The 17204-nt window shown below is 45.8% G+C and overlaps 1 long non-coding RNA gene across 1 annotated transcript in view; it reads left to right on the top strand.

Moving 5' to 3' along the window:
• Window positions 1-1644: 1644 nt before the first annotated feature.
• The window catches only part of LOC139226873 (uncharacterized), a 284995-nt gene continuing 269435 nt past the window's right edge, over window positions 1645-17204 (top strand). Inside the window, exon 1 of the long non-coding RNA XR_011587338.1 lies at window positions 1645-1741. This is a non-coding gene — a long non-coding RNA (uncharacterized lncRNA). The remainder of the gene's footprint in view (window positions 1742-17204) is intronic.

Genomic DNA, 17204 nt, shown 5'->3' with positions numbered 1-17204 from the left:
CTGACATAATTCATCGTCATCACCATAGGCAGTCCCTTGGAATCGAGGAAGACTTGCTTCCACTCTAAAAATGAGTCCTTAGGTGGCTGTTCAGTCCAATACGAGAGCCACAGTCCCTGTCACAGGTGGAACAGATAGTTGTTGAGGGTAAGGGTGGGTGGGACAGATTTGCCGTATGTTCTTTCCGCTGTCTGTGCTTGGTTTCTGCATGCTCTCGGCGATGAGACTCGAGGTGTTCAGCACCCTCCCGGATGCACTTCCTCCACTTAGGGTGGTCTTTGGCCACGGACTCCCAGGTGTCAGTGGGGATGTCGCACTTTATCAGGGAGGCTTTGAGGGTGTCCTTGAAACGGTTCCTCTGCCCACCTTTGGCTCGTTTGCCGTGAAGGAGTTCCAAGTAGAGCGCCTGCTTTGGGAGTGTCGTGTCTGGCATGCGGACAATGTGGCCCTGCCCAGAGGAGCTGATCAAGTGTGGTCAGTGCTTCAATGCTGGGGATGTTGGCCTGGTTGAGGAAGCTAATGTTGGTGCGTTTGTCCTCCCAGGGGATTTGCAGGATCTTGTGGAGACATCGTTGGTGGTATTTCTCCAACGACTTGAGGTGTCTACTGTACATGGTCCATGTCTCTGAGCCATACAGGAGGGCGGGTATTACTAGAGCCCTGTAGACCATGAGCTTGGTGACAGATTTGAGGGCCTGGTCTTCGAACACTCTTTTCCTCAAGCGTCCGAAGGCTGCACTGGCGCACTGGAGGTGATGTTGAATCTTGTCGTCAATGTCTGCTCTTGTTGATAAGAGGCTCCCTAGGTATGGGAAATGGTCCACGTTGTCCAGGGCCGCGCCGTGGATCTTGATGACTGGGGGGCAGTGCTGTGCGGTGGGGCCAGGTCCAAGACCACCCCAAGCTCTGTCGTCGAGCTACAGTACACGGACGACGCCTGCGTCTGCGCACGTACGGAGGCTGAACTCCAGGACATAATCAATGTATTCACAGAGGCGTACGAAAGCATGAGCTTTATGCTAAACATCCGTAAGACAAAGGTCCTCCACCAACCTGTCCCCACCGCACAGCACTGCCCCTCGGTCATCAAGATCCACATAATTCAATCCCCATGTTAAAGTCAGACGTTGTGTCCTTTATTTTTTATCGTCATTATACATTCCTGTGTCCATATCTCGAATAGAAACGATCTAAATTTGTCGGGGGAGGCTGTAATTACACTGTGACAAAATTGCATAGCGATTTCCATTATAAATCTGGAGATAGGAAATTAAAATGAGAACATTTGAAAATGTATGGGCAGGTATAAGATTTTTAAGATATTACATACATAGTTAGCCATTCAAGTACCAGACCAACGAAAGGCCGCAATCACATTCAGTGACATTAAATAGCACTCTCGAAACACCACTTTCCTTTTGCTATATCTGCTCCTTTGAATTTATCCCGCAACCACCCCATGGAAGGTCGGTGACACAGGCAGGATTGCTTGTGTGAGGTAAAATGTAACCATTGATCTTTAAGAACTGAAGGTGAGTGTTACAAAGATAATGTAGCAGGAGTAATTAATGTTCTGTTGTTAAGGTAACGCAGGTGATGAGATGATCATGGCTGGTGTACAGAGACCTGTTTCCATTCAGTAAACAATATTTTCCATCATTCCTGCCAGGTCCTTTACCTTACACTTCAATTTTACGTAAGACGGACCCCGTGGGAGCCAGTTACAGACCTGTTCAGTTAGGTACTCTCCATTTACTATAGCAACTTGCATTTATACAGCGTCTTTAATGTAATAAAAACGACCCAAGGCACTTCAGAGAAGCATTATCAGATACAAATTGACACCAGGCCACTTAAGGAGATATTAGGACAGGTGACCAAAAGCTTGGTCAAAGAGATAGGTTTTAAGGAGCAACTGAATGGAAGAAGGAGAGTTGGTGAGGTGGAGAGGTTCAGGGAGGGAATTCCAGAGCTTAGGGCCCAGGCAGCTGAAGGCACGGACGCCAATGTTGGGGTGAAGCGAGTCAGGGATGTGCAAGAGGACAGTTTATTTGGACATCCCTCAGTCTGTTAAAACCTGTGCTATATTTCTCTAACTAGGAGGGTCATTTTTAAACCATCTGGTGGGATCAGATCGGCCCCCAACTTTATTCTCTGTTGAAGTCAATGGAAAATCAAATTGGAGCTGGTATAAAATGGGCAGTCGATCTGATCCTGTCAGTTTTCTGCTGGACGGGTTCGGGTAAAATTGACCCCTCTAGGTATTTTTCTTTTTCTAAATGAGGTAGAACGTCAGCCCATCCCATTTGAAGCAAGTATTGATTGTCCCTCGAGATTTTGTCTTATTGAAAAAGAGAAACAAGAGCTCTCCAATGGCGCAGGAGAACATAGGAACAGGGCCATTCAGCTTCTCGAGCCTGTTCCACCAGTCAATGGCTGATCAGTATCCTAACTCCATCCACCTGCCTTAGCTCCGTATCCATTTATACCCTTGTCTGGCAAAACTCTATTGATCCCAGATTTAAAATGATTAACTGAGCGAGCATCTACTGCTCTTTGTGGGAGAGAGTTCCACATTTCTACCACCCTTTGTGTGAAGAATTGTTTCCTAACTTCTCTCCTGAATGGCCTGGCTCTGATCTTGTCCGAGACTTCTCCAGCAGCAGAAACATTTCTCTGTATCAACCCTATCAATTCCTTTTAAAATCCTAAAAACCTCAAATCACCCCTTAACCCTCTATATTCCTGGGAACACAAGCCTAGTTTATGTAAACTCTCCTCATAACATGGAGCCCCAGTATCATTCTGGTACCTCTGCGATGCACGCTTTCCAGGGCCAATGTATCCTAGCTCAAGTGTGGTGCCCATTTAGGCCAGGATGGGCCAAGAGAAGGAGGTGCGACTGTTGTAAAGTACTCCTATGAGAGCAAGCGGGCTTTTTTATCTTATAGTTATCAATGCTCTTTGTGGAAGCTCACAGAGCTGTGTAAATGGAGACTGTTGGACAACAGTAACAGCAAGAATCCAGATAGGAACTAGTGATAGGACTATCCTACTGAGGTCTGCCCACCCTCCCCCCTTTAGGAATCCTACCTGGACACATATTACAGGTCCCATCCTTTGGGGCGAATTGGTAGTTGAGGCTGCTGCTTGAACTATGAGTATTATTTGTCGGAGCAGAGCTGGAATTGTAGTTCTATCATTCTAAACCAGGGAGCTGCCAAAGGAAGACATAAACCACAACTCCCAGGATGCTTTGCCAGGCATACTGTGCATTGGTCCATTTCAAACCACTGGGATGCTACAGTGAGACTCCGGGATCTGCTCCTCCTGAGGTCAGGGCCAGTCAGCATCGTAGGCCAGTGTGTCCTATCAGTGGAGGAGAATGTCACCCTAGTCATTCAATCTCAAGATTAGGGTTGATATGGGGATAGTGCAGGCAAGTGGAGTTGAGGTCGAAGACCAGCCATGATCTCATCGAATGGCGGAGCAGGCTCAAGGGGCAGTTGGGCCTACTCCTGCTCCTAATTCGAAGGTTCTTATATTCTTCTAAATCCAAATCTGCACTATTCCAATGAATTCTGCAGTTCTGATCAGAATTTCTACTTCATAAACGTGCAACTTCATGGAACTTTAGTCTAATTTCTCTTGCTTGCTGCCCCCATGTCACATTCCGTTCCCTGGCGCACAAGGTGAGCATGACCTGAGTGTGCCAGCGTTAAACCAGGTGCCTGGATTTGTGTGTAGAGTGTGTCAGTGTGACATGCTCATTGACTTTGCCTCATTCTCGCTGTGGGAACAGATTGGATTCCACTCAGCAATTCCCCCATCTCCACTCGCCTCTCACCTCAGTCCCGATAGCACGGTTGTGTTTGTAAACTTCCCTCAGAGGTACAGTGCCACATCCCAACACTCCTTGTGCCCACCCATAGCAGCAAAGCACCAGCGGCCAGCAATCAATCACCATGTATAGTCTGGAAAACCGGAACTGTCTCTAGCATCTGAAGATTGTAAAACGGAAAAGGTTAATTTAATCAAGGTGCCAAAAAGTACTTTTTTAAAGTGAGGTAAGGCAGCCCTGGGAGGAAGAATGGATTTTGATATTGGACCTTTCACTAACAACCTGTTGGCTCCTGGTGTCTCGAGCTGATGCTAGACAGTGGTAGAGTTACAGAACCAAGCCAGAATGTCACATTCACCTCAGCTTGGGCAGGTCAAACAATTCATTTAACAAAAACCTTCTCTGCTGCAAACCAATATGTGGAACCGTAACACACACAGAAACCTGGAGCAGGGACAGATGTGCTGTCCTGTTGGCACTGGGTTTGCACGTTATCGATGCGGGATCTAGCTTCAGGTTCGATGAGCTTGGACAGTCTCAGTTCGGGTCGAACTGACCTGAAAATCGAAAACCCAGCCTAGTTCACTTCTGCAGGCAAGCTACTTACCTATGTCAAAAATAAGTCTTACTGTTTTCCAAATGTAGGCTTTCGCATTCTAGTGGAATAGTTTGTGTGCAGGTGGTTCCAGGAATTCACCTCCCATTAAACTCCCCCGACATAGTAACACTGACCCATTAAACTCCCCCCACATAGTAACACTGACCCATTAAACTCCCCCCACATAGTAACACTGACCCATTAAACTCCCCCCACATAGTAACACTGACCCATTAAACTCCGCCCACATAGTAACACTGACCCATTAAACTCCGCCCACATAGTAACACTGACCCATTAAACTCCGCCCACATAGTAACACTGACCCATTAAACTCGCCCCACATAGTAACACTGACCCATTAAACTCCCCCCACATAGTAACACTGACCCATTAAACTCCCCCCGCATAGTAACACTGACCCATTAAACTCCCCCCACATAGTAACACTGACCCATTAAACTCCCCCCACATAGTAACACTGACCCATTAAACTCCCCCCACATAGTAACACTGACCCATTAAACTCCCCCCACATAGTAACACTGACCCATTAAACTCCCCCCACATAGTAACACTGACCCATTAAACTCCGCCCACATAGTAACACTGACCCATTAAACTCCGCCCACATAGTAACACTGACCCATTAAACTCCGCCCACATAGTAACACTGACCCATTAAACTCGCCCCACATAGTAACACTGACCCATTAAACTCCCCCCACATAGTAACACTGACCCATTAAATTCCCCCCGCATAGTAACACTGACCCATTAAACTCCCCCCACATAGTAACACTGACCCATTAAACTCCCCCCACATAGTAACACTGACCCATTAAACTCCCCCCACATAGTAACACTGACCCATTAAACTCCCCCCACATAGTAACACTGACCCATTAAACTCCCCCCACAAAGTAACACTGACCCATTAAACTCCCCCCACATAGTAACACTGACCCATTAAACTCCCCCCACATAGTAACACTGACCCATTAAACTCCCCCCACAAAGTAACACTGACCCATTAAACTCCCCCCACATAGTAACACTGACCCATTAAACTCCCCCCACATAGTAACACTGACCCATTAAACTGCCCCCCCCCACATGGTAACACTGCCCCATTAAACACCCCCCCCCCCCACACGGTAACACTGTCCCATTAAACACCCCCCCCCCCCCCGCCACACGGGAACACTGTCCCATTAAACAAGTGGGAAAGCAAATTGTGAGGAGGATGCAGAGCATCTACAAAGGGATATAGACAGGCTCAGTGAGTGGGCAAACATTTGGCAGATGGAGTATAATGTGAGAAAGTGTGAGGTTATCCACTTTGGTAGGAAAAATAAAAAATAAAATTATTATTTAAATGGGGAGAGATTACAAAATGCTGCAATACAGAGGGACCTGGGGATCCTTGTGCATGAAACACAAAAAGTTAGTATGCAGGTACAGCAAGTAATCAGGAAGGCAAATGGAATGTTGGCCTTTATTGCAAGGGGGATAGAGTATAAAAGCAGAGAAGTCCTGCTACAACTGTACAGGGTATTGGTGAGGCCACACCGAGAATACTGCATACAGTTTTGGTCTCCGTATTTAAGGAGCAATATACTTCCATTGGAGGCAGTTCAGAGAAGGTTCACGAGGTTGATTACTGAGCTGAAGGGGTTGACTTATGAAGAAAGGTTGAGCCTATACACATTGGAGTTTAGAAGACGGAGAGGTAATCTTATTGAAACATATAAGAGTCTGAGGGGGCTTGACAGGGTAGATGCAGAGAGGATGCTTCCCCTCGTGGGGAAATCTAGAACTAGGGGGCATAGTTTCAGAATAAGGGGTCGCCCATTTAAAACGGAAATGAGCAGGAATTTCTTCTCTCAGAGGGTCGTGAATCTTTGGCATTCTCTACCCCAGAGAGCTGTGGAGGCTGGGTCATTTAGTATAATTAAGGTGGAGATAGACAGATTTCTGAACGATAAAGGAGTCATAGAAACATAGAAAATAGGTGCAGGAGTAGGCCATTCGGCCCTTCTATCCTGCACCGCCATTCAATGAGTTCATGGCTGAACATGCAACTTCAGTACCCCATTCCTGCTTTCTCGCCATACTCCTTGATCCCCCTAGTAGTAAGGACTACATCTAACTCCTTTTTGAATATATTTAGTGAATTGGCCTCAACAACTTTCTGTGGTAGAGAATTCCACAGGTTCACCACTCTCTGGGTGAAGAAGTTTCTCCTCATCTCGGTCCTAAATGGCTTACCCCTTATCCTTAGACTGTGACCCCTGGTTCTGGACTTCCCCAACATTGGGAACATTCTTCCTGCATCTAACCTGTCTAAACCCGTCAAAATTTTAAACGTTTTTATGAGATCCCCTCTCATTCTTCTGAACTCCAGTGAATACAAGCCCAGTTGATCCAGTCTTTCTTGATATGTCAGTCTCGCCATCCCGGGAATCAGTCTGGTGAACCTTCGCTGCACTCCCTCAATAGCAAGAATGTCCTTCCTCAAGTTAGGAGACCAAAACTGTACACAATACACTAGGTGTGGCCTCACCAAGGCCCTGTACAACTGTAGTAACACCTGTACTCAAATCCCCTCGCTATGAAGGCCAACATGCCATTTGCTTTCTTAACCGCCTGCTGTACCTGCATGCCAACCTTCAATGACTGGTGTACCATGACACCCAGGTCTCGTTGCACCTCCCCTTTTCCTAATCTGTCGTCATTCAGATAATAGTCTGTCTCTCTGTTTTTACCACCAAAGTGGATAACCTCACATTTATCCACATTATACTTCATCTGCCATGCATTTGCCCACTCACCTAACCTATCCAAGTCACTCTGCAGCCTCATAGCATCCTCCTCGCAGCTCACACTGCCACCCAACTTAGTGTCATCCGCACATTTGGAGATACTACATTTAATCCCCTCGTCTAAAGCATTAATGTACAGTGTAAACAGCTGGGGCCCCAGCACAGAACCTTGAGGTACCCCACTAGTCACTGCCTGCCATTCTGAAAAGTCCCCATTTTCTCCTACTCTTTGCTTCCTGTCTGACAACCAGTTCTCAATCCACGTCAGCACACTACCCCCAATCCCATGTGCTTTAACTTTGCACATTAATCTCTTGTGTGGGACCTTGTCGAAAGCCTTCTGAAAGTCCAAATATACCACATCAACTGGTTCTCCCTTGTCCACTCTACTGGAAACATCCTCAAAAAATTCCAGAAGATTTGTCAAGCATGATTTCCCTTTCACAAATCCATGCTGACTTGGACCTATCATGTCACCTCTTTCCAAATGCGCTGCTATGACATCCTTAATAATTGATTCCATCATTTTACCCACTACCGATGTCAGGATGACCGGTCTATAATTCCCTGTTTTCTCTCTCCCTCCTTTTTTAAAAAGTGGGGTTACATTGGCTACCCTCCACTCCATAGGAACTGATCCAGAGTCAATTGAATGTTGGAAAATGACTGTCAATGCATCCGCTATTTCCAAGGCCACCTCCTTAAGTACTCTGGGATGCAGTCCATCAGACCCTGGGGATTTATCGGCCTTCAATCCCATCAATTTCCCCAACACAATTTCCCGACTAATAAGGATTTCCCTCAGTTCCTCCTTACTAGACCCTCTGACCCATTTTATATCCGGAAGGTTGTTAGTGTCCTCCTTAGTGAATACCGAACCAAAGTAATTGTTCAAGGGTTATGGGGAGCGGGCAGGGAAGTGGAGTTGAGGCCAAGATCAGATCAGCCATGATCTTATTGAATGGCGGAGCAGGCTCGAGGGGCCACATGACCGACTCCTGCTCCTATTTCTTATGTTCTTATGTTATGTAATCTCCACCCCCCCCCCCCCCCAACACGGTAACCACCATTAATCTCCCTCCTCCCACCCCTATCGGCATGGTAAGTCTGTCCTATAAATATATAGACCGGTTAAGTGATTGGGCAGGAAGGAAGGCAAATGGTTTGTTAGCCTTTATTGCGAACAAATAATTGCTTCAACATGGCTGGAAAGTTGGTGTAGGAAGGAAGGCTTTAAATTCTTGAGGCATTGGGACCGCTTCTGGGGGAGATGGGACTTGTACAAACTGGACAGGTTGCACCTCAACAGCGCCGAGACCAATATCGCGGGGAGTTTTGCTAGTGCTGTTGGGGAGAGTTTAAACTAGCTTGGCAGGGGAATGGGAACCTGACAATGAATTCAAAAGGGAAGGAAGTAAAGCAGAAGTTGGATAGCAAGAATGCAAAAAGCAAATCTGTAAGACAGAGGAAACAGGACCTAGTATGTAGTAAGCAAGGAGGTCTTCCTGTGCTGAATGGTATATACTTTAATGCAAGGAGTATAGCAAATAGAGCGGATAAGCTAAGAACACAGGTAGACACTTGGGAGTATGACATAATAGCCATTACAGAAACATGGCTGAAAGAGGGGCAGGTTTGACAGATCAGTATTCCTGGCTACAGGATTTTTAGACAAGATAGAGAGGGGGCAAAAAGGGAGGTGGGGGAGGGGGCGGTACTGATTAAAGAAACTATTACAGCGGTGAGGAGGAATGATATGTTAGAGGGATCATCAAATGAGGCCATATGGGTCGAATTGAAAAATAAAAAAAGGGCAATCACACTTCTGAGCGTGTATTATAGACCCCCAAACCGTGGGAGGGAGATTGTGTATTATAGACCCCCAAACAGTGGGAGGGAGATTGTGTATTATTGACCCCCAAACAGTGGGAGGAAGATTGTGTATTATAGACCCCCAAACAGTGGGAGGGAGATCTTGTATTATAGACCCCCAAACAGTGGGAGGGAGATCGTGTATTATAGACCCCCAAACAGTGGGAGGGAGATCGTATATTATAGACCCCCAAACAGTGGGAGGGAGATTGTGTATTATAGACCCCCAAACCGTGGGAGGGAGATTGTGTATTATAGACCCCCAAACAGTGGGAGGGAGATTGTGTATTATAGACCCCCAAAGAGTGGGAGGGAGATTGTGTATTATAGACCCCCAAAGAGTGGGAGGGAGATTGTGTATTATAGACCCCCAAACAGTGGGAGGGAGATTATGTATTATAGACCCCCAAACAGTGGGAAGGTGATTGTGTATTATAGACCCCCAAACAGTGGGAGGGAGATTGTATTATAGACCCCCAAACAGTGGGAGGGAGATTGTGTATTATAGACCCCCAAACAGTGGGAGGGAGATTGTGTATTATAGACCCCCAAACAGTGGGAGGGAGATCATGTATTATAGACCCCAAAACAGTGGGAGGGAGATTGTGTATTATAGACCCCCAAACAGTGGCAGGGAGATTGTGTATTATAGACCCCCAAACAGTGGGAGGGAGATCATGTATTATAGACCCCAAAACAGTGGGAGGGAGATTGTGTATTATAGACCCCCAAACAGTGGGAGGTAGAGGAGCAAATGTGTAGGCAAATTGCTGTGGTCCAAAAACCATATGGTAGTAATAGTTGGGATTTTAACTATCCAAATATTGATTGGGACAAATTTAGTGTGAAGGGTATAGAGGGTGCGGAATTCTTGAAATGCAATCAGGAGAACTTTTTTAGTCAGTATGTAGCAACACGAGTGGGGGCGGTCTTGGATTTAGTTTTGGGGAATGAAGCTGGGCGGGTTGAAGGGGCACTAGTGGGAGAGCACTTGGGTACCAGTGACCATAATTCAGTCAGATTCAAGTTGGTTATGGATAAGGACAAGAATAGGCCTGGAATAAAAGTCCCAAATTGGGGAAAAGCTAATTTTGCTAAGTTAAGGAGTGATTTGACAACAGTGGTCTGGAAACAGCTACTTGTGGGTAAATCCGTGTCGGAACAGTGGGAGGCATTCAAGGAGGAGATCCGGAAGTCTCAGGCCAAACATGTGCCCTTAAAGAAAAAGGCTGGGAAAAATAATTCTCGAGCCCCCTGGATGTCTAGGGACTGATAGGGGAAGATTAAGAAAAAAATGTCATATACTATAGAATCTTTAGAGGAATATAGAAAGTTAAGAGGCAAAATTAAAAAGGATATTAGGAATGCTGAGAGAGAGCACGAGAAATTCTTGGTCAGTAAAATTAAGATGTTCTATGAATATATTAAGAGTAAGAGGGTAACTAAAGAAAGGGTAGGGCCCATTAGAGACCATGAGGGTAATCTTTGTGTGGAGGCGGAAGATGTTGGGAGGGTTCTTAACGAATACTTTGCATCTGTTTTCACAAAGGAAAGGGGCAATGCAGATACTGCTATCAAGGAGGAGTGTGATATTCTGGATGAAATAAATATAGCGAGAGAGGAAGTATTAAGGGGTTTAGCAGCTTTGAAAGTAGATAAGTCCCCAGGTATGGATGAAATGTATCCCAGGTTGTTGAGCAAAGTAAAAGAGGAACTAGCAGAGGCCTTGACCATCATTTTCCAGTCCTCTTTGGATCTGGGCATGATGCCAGAGGCTAAGGTTTGGCAGATGGAATACAATGTCAGAAAATGTGAGGTCATCCACCTTGGAAAAAAAAACAGTAAAAGGGAATATTATTTGAATGGGGAGAAATTACAACATGCTGCGGTGCAGAGGGACCTGGGGGTCCTTGTGCATGAAACTCTTTTGAGTTTACCTGCGAAAAACATAAAACATGTATCCGTGCCACCCGACCTGGATGACACACACAAGACATTTACAAGGCCCTTTTTTGTTTTTTTTGGGGTTTTTTTTGTGGTTTTTTTTTGGGCACTAAAATCAAATTTTTCCTTTTTTCCAGTGCCCCCTATAAAAGGAGAGGGGGACACTAAAAGCACCGGCAATTAAAACAAATTAAACTTAAAAAACGTAAAATCAAATTAAAATTTGGTTGCCGGGCTCCTTGTGCATGAATCCCAAAAAGTTAGTTTGCAGGTGCAGCAGGTAATCAGGAAGGCGAATGGAATGTTGGCCTTCATTGCGAGAGGGATGGAGTACAAAAGCAGGGAGGTCCTGCTGCAACTGTACAGGGTATTGGTGAGGCCGCACCTGGAGTACTGCGTGCAGTTTTGGTCACCTTTCTTAAGGAAGGATATACTAGCTTTGGAGGGGGTATAGAGACGATTCATTCGGCTGATTCTGGAGATGAGGGGGTTACCTTATGATGATAGATTGAGTAGATTAGGTCTTTACTCGTTGGAGTTCAGAAGGATGAGGGGTGATCTTATAGAAACATTTAAAATAATGAAAGGAATAGACAAGATAGAGGCAGAGAGGTTGTTTCCACTGGTCGGGGAGACTAGAACTAGGGGGCACAGCCTCAAAATACGGGGGAGCCAATTTAAAACCAAGTTGAGAAGGAATTTCTTCTCCCAGAGGGTTGTGAATCTGTGGAATTCTCTGTCCAAGGCTAGCTCATTGAATGTATTCAAATCACAGATAGATAGATTTTTAACCAATAAGGGAATTAAGGGTTACGGGGAGTGGGCGCATAAGTGGAGCTGAGTCCACGGCCAGATCAGCCATGATCTTGTTGAATGGCGGAGCAGGCTCGAGGGACTAGATGGCCTACTCCTGTTCCTAATTCGTATGTTCTTATGTTCTTATTAGAGGACTGCTAATGTTGTATCTTTGTTTAAGAAGGGAGAAAGGGATAGGCCGAGTAATTATAGGCCTGTCAGCCTAACCTCAGTGGTGGGAAAATTATTGGAAAAATCCTGAAAGATAGGATAAATCTACATTTGGAAAGGCAAGGATTAATCAGCAGGATTTGTTAAGGGAAGATCGTGTTTGACTAACCTGATTGAACTTTTTGAGGAGGTAACCAAGAGGGTCGATGAGGGTAGTGTGTACAATGTAGTGCATATGGACTAAAGTCTTTTGATAAGGTGCCACATGGTAGACTGGTCATGAAGGTTAAAGCCCATGGGATTCAGGGCAAAGTAGCAAGTTGGATCCAAAATTGGCTTAGAGGTAGGAAGCAAAGGGTAATGGTTGATGGATGTTTTTGTGACTGGAAGGATGTTTCCAGTGGGGTTCCGCAGGGCTCAGTGCTGGGTTCCTTGCTTTTTGTGGTATATATTAACGATTTAGATTTGAATATAGGAAGTATGATTAAGAAGTTTGCAGACGACACTCAAATTGGCTGTGTGGTTAATAATGAAGGGGAAAGTCATGGGCTGCAGGAGGATATCAATCTACTGGTCGGGTGGGCAGAGCAGTAGCAAATGGAATTTAATTCAGAGAAGTGTGAGGTGATGCACTTTGGGAGGACTAATAAGGAAAGGGTATACACATTAAGCAGTAGGCCACTTAATAGTGTAGATGAACAAAGGGACCTTGGAGTGCTTGTCCACAGATCCCTGAAAGTAGGCCAGGTGGATAAGGTGGTTAAGAAGGCATACAGAATGCTTGCCTTTATTGGCCGAGGCATAGAATATAAGAGCAGGGAGGTTGTGCTTAAATTGTATAATACTTTGGTTAGGCCACAGCTGGAGTACTGCGTGCAGTTCTGGTCGCCGTATTATAGGAAGGACGTGATTGCACTAGAGAGTGTGCAGAGGAGATTTACTAGGATGCTGCCTGGAATGGAGAATCTTAGTTATGAGGGCAGATTGGATAGGCTGGGTTTGTTCTCATTGGAACAGAGGAGGTTGAGAGGAGACCTCATCGAGGTGTACAAAATATTGAGGGGCCTGGACATAGTGGATAGTAAGGGTCTATTTCCATTGGTGAAGGGGTCTATTACGAGGGGGCATAGTTTTAAGGTGGTTGGTGGAAGGTTTAGAGGGGATTTGAGGAAGGGCTTCTTTACACAGAGGGTTGTGGGGATCTGGAACTCGCTGTCTGGAAAAGTGGTGGATGCAGAAACCCTCACCACTTTTAAGAGATGGTTGAATGGGCACTTAAAGTGCAGTAACCTGCAGGGTTACGGACCTTGGGCTGGTAATTGGGATTAGACTGGATGACCTTTTGTTGGATGGTGCAGATATAATGGTAAGTTCTGCAGGGAATAGAATGCGGCCAGGGTGATCTCCTGGACTAGTTTCGATTGCCTGGATGGGTCGGAGAGGAATTTTCCCAGATTTTTTCTCCCTAAATTGGCCTGGGTTTTTACCTGGTTTTTGACTCTCCCAGGAGGTCACATGGGGTGAAGTGTAGAATGTTTCAGTACAAGGGGTGTCACAGTTGTGTGAGGCAGACTGGTTGGGCTGGGTGCTCTTTGCCTTTCTGTCATTGTTCATAGGTTTATATGTAACCTTTAGGGCTGCTGACCGAGGGCCGTGTGGCAATGATCTTATTGAATGGCGGAGCAGGCTCAAGGGGTCTAATTGCCTGTTCCTGCTCCTGCTCCTATTTCTTATGTTCTTATTAAACTCGATTCACATGGTAACACTCCCCCACAGAAATTAACACTGTTCCCATTAACTCCCCCCACACAAATTAACACTGTCCCATTGAATTACCCCCGCACAAATTAACACTGTCCCATTAAACTCCCCCCGCACAAATTAACACTGTCCCATTAAACTCCCCCCCCACAAATTAACACTGTCCCATTAAACTACCCCACGCACAAATTAACACTGTCCCATTAAACTCCTCCCCCACAAGTTAACACTGTCCCATTAAACTCCCCCCGCACAAGTTAACACTGTCCCATTAAACTCCCCCCGCACAAATTAACACTGTCCCATTAAACCTCCCCGACACAGATTAACACTGTCCCATTAACCCCCCCACACAAATGAACACTGTCCCATTAATCCCCCCCGCTCAAATTAACACTGTCCCATTGAACTCCCCCCCCCCCCACAAATTAACACCGTCCCATTAAACTACCCCCCGCACAAATTAACACTGTCCCATTAAACTCCTCCCCCACAAGTTAACACTGCCCTATTAAACTACCCCCGACACAGATTAACACTGTCACATTAACTCCCCCCACACAAATTAACACTGTCCCATTAACCCCCCACACACCAATTAACACTGTCCCATTAAACCCCCCCACACAAATTAACACTGTCCCATTAACCCCCCACACACAAATTAACACTGTCCCATTAACTCCTCCCACAGAAATTAACACTTTTCCCATTAACCACCCTGCACACAAATTAACACTGTCCCATTAACACACCCACACAAATTAACACTGTCCCATTAACCCCCCCACCACACACACACACAAATTAACACTGTCCCATTAACCCCATCCCCCACACAAATTAACACTGTCCCATTAACACTCCATACACAAATTAACACTGTCCCATCAACTCCCCCACACAAATTAACACTGTCCCATTAAACTCCCCCCGCACAAATTAACATTGTCCCATTAACACCCCGACACAAATTAACACTGTCTCATTAAAATCCCCCCACACAAATTAACAATGTCCCATTAACACCCCGACACAAATTAACACTCTCCCATTAAACTCCCCCCGCACAAATTAACACTGTCCCATTAAACTCCCCCCACACAAATTAACACTGTCCCATTAAACTCCCCCCACACAAATTAACACTGTCCCATTAAACCCCCCCACACAAATTAATACTGTCCCATTTAACACCCGCTGCACAAATTAACACTATCCCATTAACTCCCCCCACACAAATGAACACTGTCCCATTAACCCCCCCACACACAAATTAACACTGTCCCATTAACTCCCCCGCACAAATTAACACTGTCCCATTAATACCCCCCACACAAATTAACACTGTCCCATTAACTCCCCCCACACAAATTAACAGTGTCCCATTAAACTCCCCCCACACAAATTAACACTGTCCTATTAACATCCCCCGCACAAATTAACACTGTCCCATTAACATCCACCCCCCAGATTAACACTGTCCCATTAACCCCCCCCCCACGCACACAAATTAACACTGTCCCATTAACAACCCCACACACAAATTAACACTGTCCCATTAACACCCCCGACACACAAATTAACACTGTCACATTAACACCCCCGACACACAAATTAACACTGTCCCATTAACTCTCCCCGCACAAATTAACACTGTCCCATTAACCCCCCCCACACACAAATTAACACTGTCCCATGAAGCCCCCCCCCGCCCAACACACAAATTAACACTGTCTCATTAACATCCCCCACCCAAATTATCACTGTCCCATTAACAACCCCCCCACACAAATTAACACTGTCCCATTAACAACCCCCCGCCTCCACACAAATTAACACTGTCCCATTAACCCCCCCCCCACACAAATTAACACTGTCCCATTAACAATCCCCGCCCACACAAATTAACACTTTCCCATTAACTCCCCCCCGCACAAATTAATACTGTCCCATTAAACTCCCCCCACACAAATTAACACTGTCCCATTAACATCCCCCGCACAAATTAACACTTTCCCATTAACAGCCCCCACACAAATTAACACTGTCCCATTAACACCCCCCACACAAATTAACACTGTCCCATTAACACCCCCCACACAAATTAACACTATCCCATTAAACTCTCCCCACACAAATTAACACTTTCCCATTAAACTCCCCCCACACAAATTAACACTGTCCCATTAACACCCCCCCACACACAAATTAACACTGTCACATTAACCCCCACCCACACAAATTAACACTGTCCCATTAACAACCCCCGCCCACACAAATTAACACTATCCCATTAACTCCCCCCGCACAAATTAACGCTGTCCCATTAACAACCCCCACACAAATTAACACTGTCCCATTAACTCCCCCCACACAAATTAACACTGTCCCATTAACTCCACCAACACAAATTAATACTGTCCCATTAACCCCCCCGCAACACACACAAATTAACACTGTCCCATTAACCACCCCCCACACACACAAATTAACACTGTCCCATTAACACCCCACGCACAAATTAACACTGTCCCATTAACCCCCCCCCACACACAAATTAACACTGTCCCATTAAACTCCCCCTACACAAATTAACAGTGTCCCATTAACACCCCCCACACAAATTAACACTGTCCCATTAACCCCCCCCGACACACACAAATTAACACTGTCCCATTAAACTCTCCCCACACAAATTAACACTATCCCATTAAACTCCCCCCACACAAATTAACACTGTCCCATTAACACCCCCCACACACAAATTAACACTGTCCCATTAACCCCCCCCACACAAATTAACACTGTCCCATGAACCCCCCCGCCCAACACACAAATTAACACTGTCCCATTAACATCCCCCACACAAATTAACACTGTCCCATCCACAACCCCCCGCCCCCACACAAATTAACACTGTCCCATTAGCAACCCGCCACACACACAATTAACACTGTCCCATTAACCCCACCCCCCCCACACAAATTAACACTGTCCCATTAACAACCCCCCCCCACACAAATTAACACTGTCCCATTAACTCCCCCCACACAAATTAACACTGTCCCATTAACTCCCCCCACACAAATTAACACTGTCCCATTAACTCCCCCCACACAAATTAACACTGTCCCATTAACTCCACCCACACAAATTAATACTGTCCCATTAACCCCTCCCCAATACACACAAATTAACACTGTCCCATTAACCACCCCCCACACACACAAATTAACACTGTCCCATTAACCACACCCCACACGCACAAATTAACACCGTCCCATTAACCCCCACCCCACACACAAATTAACACTGTCCCATTAAACTCCCCCCACACAAATTAACACTGTCCCATTAACAACCCCCCCCCACACAAATTAACACTGTCCCATTA

The sequence above is a fragment of the Pristiophorus japonicus genome, chromosome 16 (genome assembly GCF_044704955.1).
Source record: "Pristiophorus japonicus isolate sPriJap1 chromosome 16, sPriJap1.hap1, whole genome shotgun sequence".
Classification (NCBI taxonomy): Eukaryota; Metazoa; Chordata; class Chondrichthyes; family Pristiophoridae; genus Pristiophorus; species Pristiophorus japonicus.
The sequence above is the reverse complement of the archived record's forward strand: the minus strand, read 5'-3'. Positions and strand labels throughout refer to the sequence as shown.